Source organism: Neophocaena asiaeorientalis, unplaced genomic scaffold (assembly GCF_003031525.2).
Source record: "Neophocaena asiaeorientalis asiaeorientalis breed wild unplaced genomic scaffold, Neophocaena_asiaeorientalis_V1.1 scaffold45, whole genome shotgun sequence".
Lineage (NCBI taxonomy): Eukaryota > Metazoa > Chordata > Mammalia > Artiodactyla > Phocoenidae > Neophocaena > Neophocaena asiaeorientalis.
In genome coordinates, this window is record NW_020174642.1 from 6,049,756 (window position 1) to 6,062,763 (window position 13,008).

The window sequence follows — 13,008 nt, forward strand, 5'->3', positions numbered from 1 at the left end:
GTGGGGTGGAATATTGGCCCATCCTTATAAGGTCCAGCACGAAGTTTGGAAATGATGCTGCACAGCAATGATTATTAACCTGGGCTCCAAGGATAGGGGCCCAGGGCACTTGGGTTTGAGAGGCAGGGCTCCTAAGCTCCACCCCTGCTGCAACTGGGCAACTCATCTTTTGTCTAATTTAAATAATGAGCTTCTGCTTGAGAGGTCTGTCAGAGAAAAGTTTCTGCAGCTTAGTTTGGAAACCACCAGAGTAGATGAGGGGGCTCCAGCTATGGCTGTGGCTGGGGAGTTGCTTTAGACAATCGCTCCAGGGTAATGTGGAGGGTGGCTCCAGGGGAGTCAGCTAGAAACAGGGACGGGGGCTCTTCTCTTGGGTACCTGAAGGGATGGAGACATGCCCATGGGTTTCTGCTGGCCATGGTGAGTGCTAAGTGGGACAGATGTGTAAGGGGCCAGGGGGTGCAGAAGATGGGTTAGTAACTCTACCAGGTGCAGCAGCGAGACTGGCGGGGAGGTCACACTAGGAAAAGTGGGATGAAATAGTGACGGTGTCCTGAGGGTTTTATTTCACATCCAGCAGGCTCTGGGAAATGATATAACCCAGGTATATTTTTACGCAATATCTTCTGTTCATATTATAGTGTGAGGCGATCAATATGCCATTTGGAAACTCTGCTGGACCCAGGGGCTTCTTTCATGCCTCCCTAGAGGGGGCTGGGGGCCAAGGCTCTCTGGAGTCAGAGCTGAGGTGCTGGAGTTGGGCAAAGACAACCCCATGCAAAATGGAACACTGAGAACATGGAAAACTCTCTTAGGAACATTTCTTCAGTTCAACATTGGACTTCGGTATTGTTAAACTTCTCTGGTTGAGACACTTAGAGCTGTGACAAACAGCTGTGAACTGCTCTGTGAGTCCTGAGGTCCCTTTCATCTTTTAAAGTTTCGTGAGGTGCAAACAGCAGATGGGTATAGAATGGGTCCTGCCTGGGTGGGCAGGCATGGGAAGGAGCAGGGCCGCCTCAATGCAGGGATCTGGCCATAGGCAGAGCGTGTGGACAGGTGGGTGGGGGAGGGGAGGGAGGAGAGAGACAGAGACAGAGAGACAGAGAGAGAGAGAGGGAAAGGATTATTACAAACCCATGACACCGTTCTTGATTTATATGGGGGGAGGTCTGACCTCCTGGTGGTCCTGTGAAAGGATATGGCACTTCAAAAATGATTCATGTTCCCACATGCAGAAAAGGCTGACTTCTTTGGACACACACACACAAAGAAGAAACCAAGGACATATCAAATTTTTCTTTTATTGTTCCAGTCAAAAAAAAGAGGAACACCTCAATATGTAAACAGTTTCCCTAACAGAGCAAGTTCTTAAAGATATATATTTTTATTCTAAAAAAATTTGGCATTGTAGTGATTTCTCAATACATAGTTTGTGCTTTCGCATTTTGCATGCTTTCGCCTCATTGTCCGTGCACAGATGTACTTGGAGTTGAGTTACAAAAGGACTGAAAAGTGGGTCAGGAGCCAAACCAGCACTTGAGCCCTACCTGGCTTTCCTTTCCAAAAAGCATGGCGGGAAGGTTAATAGTGACTTCAGAAGCCAGTCTAATCACTTATCACGAGGAAAAGTCAGAAGCCTTGGTAGGATTTTCTGAAAGATGCATTTTCATATTTTTTTCTGTTTATCATTAAAGGATCGTTGGTTTTGCTCAAAACTTCATTTTTGCATTGTATTGTTTAATATCTATAAATCTCTCTTATAATAACCCTTGTTTTACGATTTTTCTGGACTTGTAATTTACTACTAAATGCTATTGAAATTCCACCAATGATTTACTCTGTTTCCACAGACTCACTGAATCATATCAAAGTGCTTGACAGTTTTGTCAAGGACATTTTGCCTTTTTCTACTGAAAGTTATTCTGTTAAAAAAATTCAATCCTAAAGCCTTGAGAGCCTTTTAAGCACAATGGTGGGTTTATTAATAAATGCTGCTGTACTATTCTTTCTGTGGTCTGTGTTCCTTAGCCTGGAATCCCGTTGTCTACAATTTAGCACCAGTTTTCAAAATACATATTTCATCAAATCTACAATAAGCCATCCCAACCCATCTAGGCTGGCCTAGGTACCATCTCCCAATCTTGCTTTGTGTATGCCTATCTTTGGACCCTCTCTCATGTTGGCTCCTCAGACTGAAAGGAAGGCCCTCCCTCCTGGATCTCTATCTTCCAAATCCCATTTAGTCTCAAGGAATGTCAGGACAAATATCCCTTCCTTTCCCGGGAAACCACTCCTTATGGCTTTCTTTAAATTTCAGAACACTTGTTGTGCCCTCTCTATTAGGTTGTCTTCTTCCTAAAACTAGAGTGTGTTAATTTCCCTCTTAGGCCTCAGTATCTTCATTTGTAAAGTGGGAGTCAGAATTTGCTCACCAGGCTTTTGTGTGGCTTGATGCACTCAGCACGTGTTGTCATGTGGTGAGAGCTGGTAGCCATGAGGTTGTAGGCTTGTTGAGGGCAGAGGAAGAAGTCAACATTCCTTAGTCTTCAGAGTAACTTGCCTAGGGCACCACCCACTGTACTACAACTTTTCATGGGCCAGTACTCATCAAGCTCATGTAGATATAGAATAATAAAATATGGAGCATCAGCCAGCTTTCAGAATATTTTGAGTAGAGTTCTTTCTTTTTCTAGTTTTAGTCGGTGGTTTAGATCCCTGAGAATGGAAATACAGGTGCATGGCTGCTCCCAGCATTGGTGAACTTCGTGCACCTTGAAAATGAAATATTTTATTTCTCTGTAGGAGAAATTTATCAAAAACTCAAGTTCTTAAAAGAATTTCTGGGAACAACACTGAAGATCAAATATGTCTGTGCCTTGTCTCTTTTTAGAAGACCTGCATTCTCTAGGAATGGATACTGGACCTGGAACACCAACTTGCACCCCAGTGACACCCCAGCTTGATGACCTGGTCCTGGGAGCCACCGTTCTTTGTTTTGTTTAAATAGTTCCTGACAGCTCTGTGTGATGGTAGGAATGAGGACTTCCAGGTCAAGAGAAACATGGATGTCTAAAAACATGCAATGCTCAAACCAGATTAAGAATTACCCTCAAATTCACAGATTCAGATTAAAAAGACTATTGAAGTTTACGCACTGCTCAGGACTTTTGAACTAGTGAAGTTTCCAGAATAGTTTTCTTTCTATCTTAGGAAATGGCTCACAGAACAACTTCATATTTTATAGGGCCATAGCAAATATTTGGGGCCTTAGTATTGTGCTATTTTATTGGGAAAGACAAACATAATGAATTATCTTTCAATTAGTAGTGGAAGAGAGTGATATGGTTGAAATAAAGCAGTTGAATGAAAATGTTATTATGGTGTAAGCTTTTTGCCTCCTTAATTATGTTCTGCTTGGTTTAGTATTAATTCTTTTTTTTTTTTTGGCTGGCCTGGGATCCCAGGTACATGCTTCAGGAAAGGTAGAGTTGGATTCAGGTTAAAAATAAGTTGCTAATAACCTGCTGGATCTGACTGAGCTGTTCATGGATGAACCTAAGATGTAGGCATGCACTTATTTTCTATCAAAGATGCTAAGCTTCCTTGGGGATTTTTCTACTGTAGAGGAGAATATAGTGCTTCTCTGGTAATACCTCATTTTTCTAGAAGGTACTTAACTCACACTCACAGCTTGTTTATTTGCTACAGGTTTAGTTGTGGTAAAAGAGAGGAGAGAAGGATGTGGTTGGCAAGGGGATGCTGGAGACAAGCATATGGGTGGTGATGAAATTTCACTGCTGCCAGCAAAGGAAACAGTGAAACTCTTAGAAGAAGCTAAGACTTCAAGCTAAACATCTTGGGCTATTTAGTGTAAGGAAGGATGGTATAGACCAGATCTGATGGTGATGTAGACTGGAACAGATACTGAGTCATAGACGCAGAGACTGTGGGATTCAAATACTTGCTGAAAAAGATGAAACTAACAGCAGACACATTTTTTTCCCTCAAGCTTACATGAAACATTCACCAAGATAAACCACATTCTGGGCCATAAAACACACCTTAACAAACTTAAAAGAATAGAAATTATGCCATGTCTGTTTTAGACCGCAGTGGAATTAAACTAGAAATCAATAACAGAAAGATAGATGAAATACCTAAAGTACTTGGAGATTCAACAGCACACATCTAAATAACACATAGGTTAAAGCAGAAATCTTAAGAGAATTAAAAAAATATTTTGAACTCAATGAAAATGGAAATACAATTTATCATAATTTGTGGGATGCAGTGAAAGCAGTGCTTAGAGGGATTTAGAAGGAAGAAATAAAATTGTCTTTGTTTGCAGATGACATGATTGTCTAAATTGTCTATGTAGAAAATCTGAAAGAATAAAGCAAAAACTCCTGGAACTAATAAGCCCTTATAGCAAGGTTGCAGGATACAGGGTTAATATACCAAAAGTCAATCACTTTCTTTCCTATATATCAGCAATGAACAAGTGGAATTTGAAATAAAAAACACACCACTATTTACATTAGCACTCCCCAATATGAAATACTTAGGCTTAAATCTAACAAAATATGTATGAGGAAAACTACAAAACTCTGATGAGAGGTATCAAAGATGAACTAAATAAATGGAGAGATAGTCCATGTTCATGGATTGGAAGAGTCAATATTGCCAAGATGTCAGTTCTCCCTAAATTGAACTACAGACTCAATGCAATTCCAGTCAAAATCCCAGCAAGTTATTTTGTGGATATTGACAGACTGATTCTAAAGTTTATATGGAGAAACAGAAGACCCAGAATAGCCAACTCAATATTGAAGGAGAAAAACAAAGTTGGAGGACTGACACTACCTAATCTCAAGGCTTATTATAAAGCTACAGTAATTAAGATGGTGAGGTATTGGTGAAAGAACAGACAAACAGATCAATGGAACAGAATAGAGAGCCCAGAAATAGACCCACATAAATAGTCAACTGAACTTTGACAAAGGAGCAAAGGCAATACAATGGAGCAAAGATAGTTATTTCAACAAATGGTGCTGGAAAAAACGGTACATTCATATTAAAAAAAAATGAATCTAGGGGACTTCCCTGGTGGTCCAGTGGTTGAGACTCTGTGCTTCCAATGCAGGGCATGAGGGTTCGATCCCTGGTCACAGAACTAAGATCCCACATGTGGCATGGCAAAAAAAAAAAAAGAATCTAGATGCAGACTTTACACCTTTCACAAAAGTTAACTCAAAATGAATCATAGATTTATATGTAAAATGCAAAACTAGAAAACCCCTAGAAGAGAACATATGAGATAACCTAGATGACCTTGAATATGGCAATGACTTTTAAAATACAACACCAAAGGCATATTTCATGAAGGAAAGAATTGATAAGCTGGTCTTCATTAAAATTTAAAATTTCTGCTCTGCAAAAGACACTGTCAACAGAATGAGAAGACAAATCACGGACTGAGAGAAAATATTTGCAAAAGACTCATCTGATAAAGGACTGTTATCATCCAAAATATATGAAGAACGCTTAAAACTCAACAATAAGAAAGTAACCTGATTAAAAAATGGGCAAAGAGATTAGACCCATGCACCTATGGTCAACTAATCTGTGACAAAGAAGGCAAGAGTATACAATGGAGAAAAATGACAGTCTCTTCAGTAAGTGGTGCTGGGAATGAAATTAGAGGTCTCTCTAACACCATACACAAAAATAAACTCAAAATGGATTAAAAACCTAAATGTAAGGCTGGATACTATAAAACTCTTGGAGGAAAACATAGGCAGAACACTTTCCGACATAAATTAGAATAATGAAAATAAAAATAAATAAATGGGACATAATTAAACTTAAAAGCTTTTGCACAGCAAAGGAAACCATCAACAAAACAAAAAGACAACCCACAGAATGGGAGAAAATATTTGCAAACAAAGTGACCACAAGGGGTTAATCTCCAAAGTATACAAACAGCTCATGCAGCTCAATAACAACAACAAAAAAAACACAAACAATCCAATCAGAAAATGGGCAGAAGATCTAAATAGACGTTTCTCCAAAGAAGACATACAGATGGCCAAAAAGCACATGAAAAGATGCTCAACATCACTAATTATTAGAGAAATGCAAATCAAAACTACAATGAGGTATCACCTCACACTGGTCAGAATGGGCATCGTTAAAAAAATCTACAAATGGACTTCCCTGGTGGTGCAGTGGTTAAGAATCTGCCTGCCAATGCAGGGGACACGGGTTTGAGCCCTGGTCTGGGAGGATCCCACATGCTGAGGAGCAACCAAGCTTGTGTGCCACAACTACTGAGCCTGTGTTCTAGAGCCCAAGAGCCACAACTACTGAGCCTGTGCACTGCAACTGCTGGGGCCCGCGTGCCTGGAACCCGTGCTCAGCGGCAGGGGGAGGCCACCGCAGTGAGAAGCCTGTGCACCACAAGGAAGAGTAGCTCCCACTCACCTCCACTAGAGAAAGCCTGTGCACAGCAATGGAGACCCAACTCAGCCAAAAATAAATAATAAATAAATAAATAAATTTATTTATTTTTTAAAATTTACAAATGATAAATGCTGGAGAGGGCGTGGAGGAAAGGGAACCCTTCTACATTGTTGGTGGGAAAGTAAATTGGTACAGCCACTATGGGGAACAGTGTGGAGGTTCCTTAAAAAACTAAAAATAGAGCTGCCATAGGTTCCAGCAATCCCACTCCTGGGCATATACCTAGAGAAAACCATAATTCAAAAAGATACATGCACCCCAATGTTCATTGCAGCACTGTTTACAATAGCTAGGACACTGAAGCAACCTAAATGTCCATTGACAGAGGAATGGACAATGAAGATGTGGTACATATATACAATGGCATATTATTCAGGCATAAAAAAGAATGAAATAATGCCATTTGCAGCAACACGGATGGACCTAGAGATTTTCATACTGAGTGAAGTAAGTCAGACAAAGACAAATATATGAAACTGCTTATATGTGTAATCTAAAAAAATGGTACAAATGAGCTTATTTACAAAACAGAAATAGAATCACAGATGTAGAAAACAATCTTATGGTTACCAGGGGGGAAAGTGGGGGGAGGGATAAATTGGGAGATTGGGATTGACACATACACACTATTATATATAAATTAGATAACTGATAAGGACCTACTGTATAGCACAGGGAACTTTACTCAATACTCTGTAATGGCCTATATAGGAAAAGAATCTAAAAAAGAGTAGATATATGTATATGTATAACTGATTCACTTTGCTGTACAGCAGAAACTAACACAATATTGTAAAACAACTATGCCCCAACAAAAATTTTAAAAAAGTGGGCAAAGACCTGAAGAGACACCTCATCAAAGAAGAAGTACAGTGGCAAATAAGCATATGAAAAGATGCTCCAAATCTTATATCATCAGGGAAATGCAAATGAAAACAATGAGATATCAGTGCACCCCATTATTTTGTTTTTTTTTTTTTTTTTTTTCGGTACGCAGGTCTCTCACTGCAGTCCCCTGCATCGGCAGGCGGACTGTCAACCACTGCGCCACCAGGGAAGCCCAGTGAACTCCTATTAGAATGGCCAAACTCTAAAACACTGACAATTCCAGATGCTGGCATGGATGTGGAGCAACAAGAATTATCACTCACTGTTGGGGGCAAAATGGTGCAGCCACTTTTGAAGGCAGTTTGGCAGTTTCTTACAAAACTAAACATAGTTTCATCATATGATCCAGCCTTCATGTTCCTTGGTATTTACCCAAATGAAAAAAAAAAAAAAACCCTTGATGTCTACATAAAAAACCTGCACACAAATATCTACAGCAGCTTTATTCATCGTTGTCAAAACTTGGAAGCAACCAAGATGTCCTTTGGTACATGGATGGATAAATAAACTGTGGTACATCCAGACAATGGAATAGTATTCAGCACTAAAAATAAATGAGCTACTGAGCCACGGAAAGATGTGGAGGAACTTAACATGTGTGTTACTAAAGGAAAGAAGCTAATCTGAAAAGGTTATATACTGTATGATTCCAACGATATGACATTGTGGAAAAGGCAAAACTATGGAGACAGTAAAAAGACTAGTGGTTGCTAAGGTTTAGGGGGAGGGAGAGATGAATAGGCAGAGCACAGAAGATGTTTAGGCAGTGAAACTATTCTGTATGATTCTACAATAGTGGATAGATACATGTCGTTATACAACACACATTTGTCAAAACTCATAGAATGTACAACACCAGGAGTGAACCTTAACGTAAACTATGGACTTTAGGTGATAACGACAATCAAGATAGGTTCATCAATTGTAACAAATGTAGCCACTCTGATGGGGGATGTTGATAACGTGGGAGGTTGTACATGTGCAGGGACAGGGAGTATATGGGAAGTCTCTATGTTTTTTGCTCAGTTTTGCTGTGGACCTAAAACTGCTCTAAGAAAATAAGGTTTATTAATTTTTAAAAAGATGAGAAAACTGTTTCAAAGCAGTTCATTTATGTATCCAAGATCACACGGCCCATCTGGGGATGGAACCAGGACCAGAATCCCAGTCTCCTCAGACTGAATCCAGGTTTCCTACATACCAGTGAAAAAAAAAGCTACTTTATGTATGACCTGTTGCCTGTGGCTTCAGGGAAGCATATGGTACATTTCAGAAAGAATATCACAGTGATGGTGAGGGGGGTCTGGGGGGAAGTGATTATTATTGTTATGGCTTTGGCTTTCTGGAAATTCACTTATGTGGACCAGCTCATAACGGATTGGGAAGGATAAGTGTGTGTGTGCGTGTGCGCGCGCGTGTGTGTATATAAGTGCACGTATATTTGTGTATATGTGTCTATGTGTGTATGCATTTGTCAGTTGATGTGTTAGTTACAAAAGACTGGAAACTCCCACTGCATTGTGTACCTTTAGCGGAGTCTTTTAGAAAAGGAAAACAAGCATATACAAATAGAGAGGAACCACAGGAGAAGAGCCCACACGTCTTGTTGATGCCTGTTGTAATAGAATTAAAAAATAAGATGGAAGTCAAGCTGCTCAGGTTGTGGAAAGTTCTCGCTTATTCCCTAACACCCATCTGAACACGGCCAGCTGACCCAGTGACATGCAAACTCTGGGATCTGATCTGGCCTGACTTGTACAGTTTGGGCATGACTTAGAGATTTGAATGTTAAGATCGTCTCTCTGAAAGCAGGCCATCATCTTGAGTACCACCATGTGCAAAGTTTCCATGAGGTCGGTGTCCAGTGGGATTGCTGCGGAGACATTCCTGGTTAGCAGAGTTTATTCCAGCCTGATTCATGGGGCCAGACTGAATTGAACTCTAAGAGCTTCAGTGCTAAATTCCATTTCACCTTTCATACCAATGTCAAGGAGTTTTTTTCTCAGTTTCAAAGCCAGATGGAAAATGGCAAGTTCAAGGAGGAATAGTACTGGGGGAACTTTGCATCCTGGAGGCAAAAATGAATACCTCTAATTTGAAATTGAGGCTTCTAAAGGAATTTGTATGTAAATTTTAAAAATCGCCTTTGTTTGTTCTTGAGCTTATTATTGAAACACAACTATTTATTGTGGACCAATCTTAATCTTTTAAGCAGAGATTAATAAGATGGCAGCTCTTTGGACATCTATTACATCAGATGATGTGAATTTAGTTTTGGTTTTGGAATCTTTTTTTTTTTTTTAAAGGCGAATGTGATTTGGATTGTGAGAGTGTGTATGGGGATGATGGCTTAAAGAATAGATTTTTTTTTTTTTTTTTTGGTGGTACGCGGGCCTTTCACTGTTGTGGCCTCTCCCGTTGCGGAGCACAGGCTCCGGACGCGCAGGCCCAGCGGCCATGGCTCACAGGCCCAGCCGCTCCGCGACATGCGGGATCCTCCCAGACTGGGGCACAAACCCGCGTCCCCTGCATCGGCAGGCGGACTCTCAACCACTGAGCCACCAGGGAAGCCCTTAAAGAATAGCTTTTTAAGGAGGAGTTTGGCCACCTAAGTGCATGCCATCCTAGGAGGAATGGGTAGGAATATCTCACACCTGGCATGCTGAATGAATACCTATTAGCCTGGGCACTGTCCCATGTGTCCTTGGTTTCCCCCAAGGCTATCTACAAGTGGAGCAGTCCTGGGGGGCCTCAGCCCCCTGGGGCCTCTGCCAGTTCTCATCAAAGACTCCATGGAGTGGTCAGTACCAATAGGCTATGGTTGCCATGGCAGCAGCCATGAATGTCCTGGGTAACCAGGCACCACAGAGGTGCTGGGTTTTTCCCCAGAGCACAGTCTGTGCAGATGGTGAGGGAGGAAAGACCACTTTGCACAGGCAGATTTTGGGGTCATTGTTTCAGAATCCTGTACACACTTGATAGTTCACTGTTGTCCCTGAGTGGCTCTCACTTTAGATGCAGAATCATTGGGTGGAATAAAGATATTCAGGACTATCTTTGGCAAGCTGGCTAACCTAGTCACAAGGACAAGAAGGTTTCCCTGGAAAAATACAGCTGTCTCTTCCGCACAAGACTTCACTGATGTTCTATTCAGTTATGGGCTGATGTCAAAATGCCCAACCATCACTCGTGGGCTCTCAATAGCTCATGTTTATGCAGCAGGAGCAAAATATTGTACGTTTTGGTCTCAGGTACTCAGACCACGAACATAGTATATGCTCAATTAAAACTGGTGGTGGACAATGAAGTGGTAAGGAATAGGACTAGCCCCAATAATAGGTTCTCTGCTACTGCTCAAGAATGGAATGAACATTCAGAGGAAGGTGCCAGGAAAGATGACTGTTAGTGGTTAGCTGAGGGAGGAAATTCAGAAAGAGGAGCAGGGTAGAAGGCTTGGATGACCACCTGAGGTGACGTGAAAGCTGGCTGGGCACCTGGGAACAGCACAAGTTGTGCCTCCAAGAGTTGCAATCCAGAGGCGTTCCTTGCAAATAAAAAGAGAAATCCAAAACATTGCTGCCACATTTCGTGGCTCTGCCAGAGGAAAGAGAAGGGATGTAAAGTTTCTTGACTGGGGCAGCATTTATTTGGTTGTGGGGTAGATTTGTGGTGACAGATCAAGACCTCTCACTTAACAAGAGGAGACAAGGTCAGACCATCTAGGGAGATGGCTGAAAAGTGAGAATTTCTAGAGGCTGAAGAAAGATATGTAAAGGAAAACAAAGCAGTGAGGTAATCACCATGGGAAATGAGAACTCTTTTGGACTTCCTTACACTTACTTCATTTATGCATTAGTATTGTTTGATTTTGACTTACATATGGGAGGGGCATCCCTGTGCATAGGGGACTCAAAAGGTCTTACTTGAGTTCTTCTAGGGAGAGTCATCATCCCTAACCCACGTGGGTGCTCTGTGGGGTCAAGTGTGCTGGCCAAGAGAAGCTCAAAAGATACAGGCTTCCCAGCAGACACTTCTGGGGGGTCATTGTCTAAATGGGCAGAAACCAGGGCTGGAGGGAGAGACTCACCCAGAGAGGTGGTGGGTATGAACAAGGCTTCTGGACTACCCAAGGCTGAGCCAATGGACAAGGGAGGGAATGGCTCATGCCCCCCCCCCCCCCCCCCCCCCACCCCAGCCATCAGCCAGGCTCAGAGATGATGCCAGAACGGCACCTGCTGTGCCTGGATCTTAGAACAGTGTTCGTCTCCTTCTCTAAGAAGGCTGGCGAAAGACCAAGAGGTTCCAGTCATGCACAGCTGTCGACAACCCAGCTCTGTGCACTACAGCTGATCCAGTTCCGCTACTTTTGTTTAGTGGTGAATATTGAAATATTCCATAAGGCATTCAGCTTGGACTGGGGTTTTAGTAGCCAAAGAGATCCGATCCTGGACTCCAGGGATGTTTGCTCCTTTGGATGGATATTTTGTGGTTTCCATTAGAATTTTAGAAATGATGATGAATTACATGTTTATTTCACTAGTGCCTGTTGGTAGCAGATATTTACATTGCCTGAGAGAAACAGCCTTTCCTATTCTTATAAAGATTGGCTGGTTGGTATCACAGTATTCATGATCCCTGTTAATACAACGGGTATGTAGCCTTAATCTTGAAATGGTCAGTTACGCTTTGTTAGTAGGAAGAGTTAGTTCTCTGAAATCAAGCTCTGTTGCTTGTGTGGTCACAAATCTCTAGCTGACCACAGGGCACTATAGGATTGATGTCTAGGGGGGTAGTGTCTAAAATTACCTTTACAAATACCATTTTCACTGGTGATAAATCTCAATCACTTAGTCATGCTGACTACTTCAATTAGCTATTCTCTTAGTGCTAAAGTATTTTGTCCTCTTTCCCCTAGGACTCTCCTATTTGAATTAGGTGGATGCATGAAGCTTTCTTTCACCAAGGTAATGAGGCCAAGTAACAGTTTGACTCCTTTTAACATTTATTTAAGTTTTATGGTGTTGAACTTTTTTCCCCTCCCACTTAGTTATGCTGTTCCATGCAGTTGCAAGATTGCAAGCTTTTTGCACGATTGCAGATACCATCAACTACTTAGTTTCAGACACAGGACCAAATTCATCTCAATTTCCATCATTTATCTGTCAGCAATACAACATCACAATGGTTTATTACAAAACTTTTTCTTTTCCACCTAACTTCCAGGAAAGCACTCATAAGAGAACTTGATATATTTTTCAATAGAACTAAAGAGATAAAAAATGTAACTTGGCTGACCTATGTCTGGATTTGGAAATGCTTCCTTAGAATACAAGTGAGTTCAGCTTAGTGATACTAAAGAATGTCATTTAGTATTGATTTATCTCAAAACTCCATGGTCTGAATTTCTTTGATCCAATTGGTAACTACAGAGTTACCAATTTTTATCTTGTGCTTCAGACTTAGAAAGCAGCAAACAATGCAATAACCCTTTACTATGCCTCTGTTTTTCCTGAGCTCTTTCACAGAACCTGTTTGTTTTCTAAGAGAAGCATTTAGTTTTTATTTGCATGTTAAACTTTTAGCTGAGTACCTAGA